The 6,162-nt window shown below is 33.2% G+C and overlaps 1 long non-coding RNA gene across 1 annotated transcript; it reads left to right on the top strand.

Moving 5' to 3' along the window:
- Nucleotides 1–2,187: 2,187 nt before the first annotated feature.
- LOC121739645 lies at nucleotides 2,188–4,552 on the top strand. The gene is made up of 2 exons (XR_006037479.1): nucleotides 2,188–3,696; nucleotides 4,115–4,552. It is a non-coding gene; the product is annotated as an uncharacterized LOC121739645 (long non-coding RNA).
- The last annotated feature ends 1,610 nt before the right edge of the window (nucleotides 4,553–6,162 follow it).

Below are 6,162 nucleotides of genomic sequence, written 5' to 3'. Positions count from 1 at the left end.
AGGAATAAAAGGAAACGGAATTTGGAAGAAAGTTAATTAAAACAGTGTGGTAAATAATTAAATTCTACAATAAACTAAATGACATATAACTTATTCTAAATATTAATATTATTTAATGTTAAGTAATTAGATATACAATTATATACATATTTATCATTGGAAGCAAGTAGTATATTTACAGAAGTAGGAAATGGAATAGGGATTAAAGATAGTTTATTATACAGTTGGGAATGATCATGGAGGGAACACGATAGGATAATGTGGTTTAAGTCACCTACTTCTCCACAGTCACATAAATCATCATCTTTAACGCCAATTCTCCTAAGATGCGTTGGAATGCACATATGACCCAGTCTCATCCGAATAATTGATGTTGTTATATTTTTAGAGAGGAATATTTTAGAAAACCAGGGCTTAGTAGGGATCTCTGGTTGAATTTTACGATACTGTATAGCTTTTGTTTGGCTACTCAAGGCCCACGACTTATTCCAAGATTTCAATAGGGAACTCCGTGCCAGAGCAGCCAAATCATGCGCATAATTATTAAAAGGGAACAAATCACCACTGAAAACAGCCTCTTTTGCCAATTTGTCGGCAATTTCATTGCCAACAATTCCGCAATGGCTCGGTATCCATATAAATGTTATTGAAAAGCCTTGAAGTTTACATTGATATAGAAGGTTTCTAACTTGGACAATAATTGGATAACAATTTTTTGATTTAAAAGGAAATTTAATCAGGGATTGTAGAGAGCTTAAAGAATCTGTAAATATTAGTGTCTCTTTAAGCCTGCCAAGTAAAATATACTCAACAGCCTTAAAAAGGCCGTAACACTCTCCTGTAAAAACAGATGTTTCAGGCGGAAACTTTACTTTTTGTACAATTTTATATTGTAAATGGTAGACACCAACTCCAACACAACTATCTGTAGTATCCTTAGATGAATCTGTATACATGTGGTGGTAACCCTGCCAATTGTTATTCGTGATGTACTTAAATATATTGTTAGCAAAATATGTATCTGATTTTTTAATGCCAATGTCAAGTCTAATATCTGGCACAAGCGTTAGAGCTTCATATACTGAATCAAATAATGGAAAAGTTTGAGAACGAAAAGTGGGGGCGTCAATTACTAAGAATTTCCGATAACTAGTAAGAAGTAAGGGATGAGATTTATGATGCCAGTATTTATTATTACTATGACATAGTTGAAATAAAGTTCTAGGTTTTGGAATTAAGGGATGATTTTTAAATTGATAACAACGAACAAAATATTTATCCGCCAGATATTGTCGACGGAGTTGAAGAGGAGGTTCGCAACATTCCAACTGAAGTGCGTTTATTGGAGATGATCTCATAGCTCCGCAGATTATACGCAAGGCTTTCGCTTGTATTTTGTCCATTTTTTGTAAACCAGTTACGCTACACGGCTCCAAAAGAAAAGTGCCATAATCTAGGACACTCCTAATTATTGCATTATAAATTAATTTCATAGTAAATGGATGTGATCCCCACCAGACACCAGATAAACACCTTAACATATTTAGAAGCCGCTCACATTTGGAACAGATGTAATCGATGTGTGCGTTGCCATTTAATTTTCCATCTAAATATAGCCCTAAAAATTTGACTTTGTCTTTAACGGGAATTGGCACTCCATCATAAATAATAGTAATAGGAGGAGGCATACGCATACGGGTAAATAAGACGACGGAACTTTTATTGATGGACAAGTCTAAGCCATGCTTGTCCATCCAAGATTTTAACTGTTTCAAAGCGCTAATAAGATCTCTACATGCAATATTTATCGAACTATTGATTACATAAATAGCCTTGTCATCTGCATATTGAAGTAATTTTATGATACTTAAATCTAGACAATTTTCTAAGTCGGATGTGTATATATCGTAAAGTAGTGGACTTAAGACTGACCCCTGAGGAATGCCTTTTCGAACAGTTCTAGTTTCCAAAGAGTTATTTAAAATTATTATTCTTTCTATTAAAATATTAATAATGAAATTTACTAAAATTAAGGGCAAACCAAATTGAATTAGCTTTTCCTTTAGGATACTTATAATAATATTATCATATGCAGAATTTATATCCAAAAAAGATGCAACAACAGATTTATTTTCTGTGAATGCTGTGCGTATATCTGTGGTTAATATAGCAATTTAACTATGGTACCTCTACCTTTGCGGAATCCAAACTGTGTATTCGAAAGGAGGTTATGTTTTTCTACAAACCATTCTAGTCTGTTTTTAGCTAAATGTTCCGCAATCTTTAATAAAACAGAGGATAAAACAATGGGGCGATATGATGTAGCCAAAGAAGGGGGTTTGTTGGGTTTTGGTACTGGAATAACTTTTTGTTTTCTCCATGAAGTGGGTAAATTACCAGTTATTAAAATTTGGTTTATTAACTTGAGGTAGTATTGTAAAATTTCCTCATCAGCATGTTGAAAGAAAGAATATGGAATGCCATCTAATCCGGGAGAAGAATCTTTTAAGTTTTGTACTACCCCTTTTAACTCTTCTATTGTAAAAAGCGAATTTAGGTCTTCAAAATTTACATTTTGTAAAGGAGGAGGTTCAATAGAAATAGTGGGAGGAGCTAAATTATCCAGAAACTCAGAAGCTAAAGAGTCAGATATAGGATGAGATGGGGTAGTGAATGCAGATCTATACCGTCTTATGTTTTTCCATACTATAGTAGGATGAATACCTGGATTTAATGATAAGCAAAAATTTCTCCAACTAAGTAACTTCTTTTTCCTGAATAATTTCTTAGTATCCTTAACACAATCAAGATATAGCTGATAGTTGGCTATGTTTGGATTTGTATTATATTGTTTTTCAATCTCTTTCCTATTCTTAATGGCAACTGTGCATTCTTGATCCCACCAAGGTGGAGATGGTGTATGATGACGTGAAGTATTTTTTTTTGGAAATGATTCATCAGCAGCTTTTATAAATGCTGCAGTCAAAGCCTCAGCACATAGTGACTCATTTTCTGATGATATTTCAGGAAGAAAAGATAACTGATTCCTGAGTGAAATTTGAAATTTATCCCAGTTAGAATTATTGTTAATATGATATTTTATTGATTCAGACTGATTCGATTTACTTTTATCTTTACCTGGAAATTATAGAATTATAGGAAAGTGATCACTTCCATGACTTGACTGTAACACATTCCAATGAAAAACAGATGATAGATTTGGTGAACATATTGACAAATCTGGTGCACTACAACCTTCATGAGGAGCAGTGCGCCGAGTAGGTTGGCCGGAATTGAGAATACACAGTTTATTATAATCTATTAAATCTAAAACTTCGTAACCCCATTGATTGTCTTTGTGACTCCCCCATGACTGATGCTGTGCATTGAAGTCTCCTAGAATTACTACTGGTTGTGGTAATTGGCTAATAATACTTTTTATTTCAGAGAAGATGTAATATGAAGGATGAGGTATATACAGTGAAACAAAACATATGTTATTTACAGATGCAGCAATGATTGAAAAATCAGAGTGATGTGATGGAAGAGGAATGTGATGAAATGATTGATGGTGTTTGATGAGCATGGCTGTACCACCATACCCATCTGATCTGTCTTCCCTGAGACAAGTGTAGCCAGAAATCCTGAAAAGTGATTCCGGCTTGAGCCATGTCTCTTGTAAGGAAAGAACAATAGGTTTGTATTTATTAATTAAAAAAATAATTTCGTGTTTTTTACTAACCACACTGCGGCAATTCCACTGGACTATGTTGTCCATTGTTGGAAGTGGTATTAATTTGTGATTCAGTGGTGAATATGGCAGCGTTGGACGGTGATAAAGATGATAATGATGTAATCAGTTTGTTTAATGCTAAAATTGTTTCTTGTATCGAATCCATGTTAATACCGGGAGCTGGATATGCAGATCCATTATCTCCTAATGGAGGATTATAATCTTTTATTAAGCTATTATGTGTTTGTCTGTCATACCCATTTTGTTGTTTCTGTGGCAATTTTGGTTGTTTGAAAACAGTTTTTTTATATGACCGTTGTATTAAATTCAAATTCTGTTTATTATTATTGTTGTTGAAAAATGATTTTTGTGTATTTACAGGTGATGATGATGAAGAAGTAGATGATATTAACACGTCAGAATATAATTTTGAAATGGGAGGATGTAACTTAGAAGCTTCTGAGTAGGATAGACAATTGTGAGCCATTGACTCCTTAATTGATTTTTGGCGTTGGAATTCTGGGCATTTTTTATCAGTTGCAATGTGCGAACCGTGGCAAATACAACAGTAAATAGACTCCTCTTCAACTGAGCAACTATCACCAGCATGCCCTTGGCCACACCTAAAGCATCTAGGTGTTGACCGACATTGGTTTTTGACATGTCCGTATCTACAGCAATTGAAGCACTGTATTGTAGGGAATATATATAAATCTACAGGAAGTGCATTATAGCACATGAAGACTCTCTTTGGTAGCGTCTGTCCGTCAAATGTTATTACCACAGATTCGGTGTTATTAAATTGAGCGGTTCCATTCACTATTGTTTTTTTCTTTAACCTCCTAATTTTTAGTATTTCACCACATCCAATTGGTAAAGTAATGTTATTTATAACATCATCATCGGACCAATCAGCAGGTATGCCTCTAACTAATCCTATTCTACTTACCTGAAATGATGGTATAAAAGATTTAAATTGTTCTGAATTGAATTGAGGGTTACTTATAAAACTATTGGCTTCATTATATGAAGAAAAGGCTACAGATAATCGGTTTCTGGCTATTTTCTTAATACTACCATCTACAATATTTTTAATGTTATTTGTTTTCAAGTAATGGCCAAACACTATAGGGTGAAAGTTTATGTTTTCATTAGGTGACTTTGGTACCTTTTGTATATGGACAATATACGGAGAGGAGTCTGTATCTTTATACAACATCCTACCGATCCGTGAATCTAAGCCCTGGGATTTTTGAGTTGTATTCACATTTGGTTGAGTTTCAAGGATAATGTCTTGTTTAGGAATATTGTGGTTTTCGGTATCGCTAAGACACATGCAATTGATATCAGGCTTGGCCTTTTTCGGGTCTTTTTTTATTTTTTTCTGGCACTTTTTGCAACGCTTCCTAGGAATCGCTGGACGTTTTCTGGTATTTACAGAGCATGAGGTGTCGGTGTCCATGCTCGAATCGTTTGATATAGTAACATAATGACCAACGGGGGGACCAGGTCCCCCCGGGTCGGGCTCCTCCATAATATTCTTGGGTTAGGCCGTAGATTTTTCCACTTTGTAACATAAAGTAACTTACAAACTTTTATGTTACAGTATCATAAAAGTAACATAAAAGTCACATTAATTATAATAAAGCTGCATACATAACGACACAATGTGAGGCAATTTACAAATAAAAATAAACAACTTCTTACTTGAATGTAATTTTATTAATTCTTAGTAAGTAGTTAAATGCTGCAATCAACGTTTCAATTTCGTAGATATTCATGTCGATTCCAATGGACATAATTAAATTTTATTAAAACTAAAATTCATGCTGACTCTTTCTCAAGCAGACGAATGGAAATGAGAGTGAAAGGGATGGCATCACTTCTATTTTTAATAAAATTTAATTGTGTGCATTGGAATCGACATGATTATTTACTTATTTTCATTTGGCTTTTTAAAGCAATATCTTATCTAGTATCAAAAATAAATTCACGAAAGGTAAACAACAACTGTTATTGTTTCTCTAACATTCAAATACACATACTTATTTATTTAGCTTCTTTCAATCACAAATTAAAATCGCTTTACTAATATTTTTATACTTAGATAAAATCAAATCTTGAGCTAAATTCAGTAAAATGTAGAAATAACAATTAGGTAACAAACTTAAAACGTATTTTTCCCTAAAATCTAATTTTAATTGCCAGGAAAAACTTTATAATATAAAACAAAAAGTAAATAATATCTTTTATACAAAATAGACTGTGTCACTTTCGTCACACAGAAAATATTCATTGGAATCATTTTCTTGAGTAATGTTAATCTGTTTCACTATAGATACTTCAGGTACTAAATCGACATCTCGTTTTTTTGGAATAATAAATTTCACATTTCTCAAAGAATCTGTAATAGTTTTTAAGAATTTAAT

The sequence above is a fragment of the Aricia agestis genome, chromosome 2, assembly GCF_905147365.1.
Source record: "Aricia agestis chromosome 2, ilAriAges1.1, whole genome shotgun sequence".
In the NCBI taxonomy this organism is placed as follows: Eukaryota; Metazoa; Arthropoda; class Insecta; order Lepidoptera; family Lycaenidae; genus Aricia; species Aricia agestis.
The sequence above is the reverse complement of the archived record's forward strand: the minus strand, read 5'-3'. Positions and strand labels throughout refer to the sequence as shown.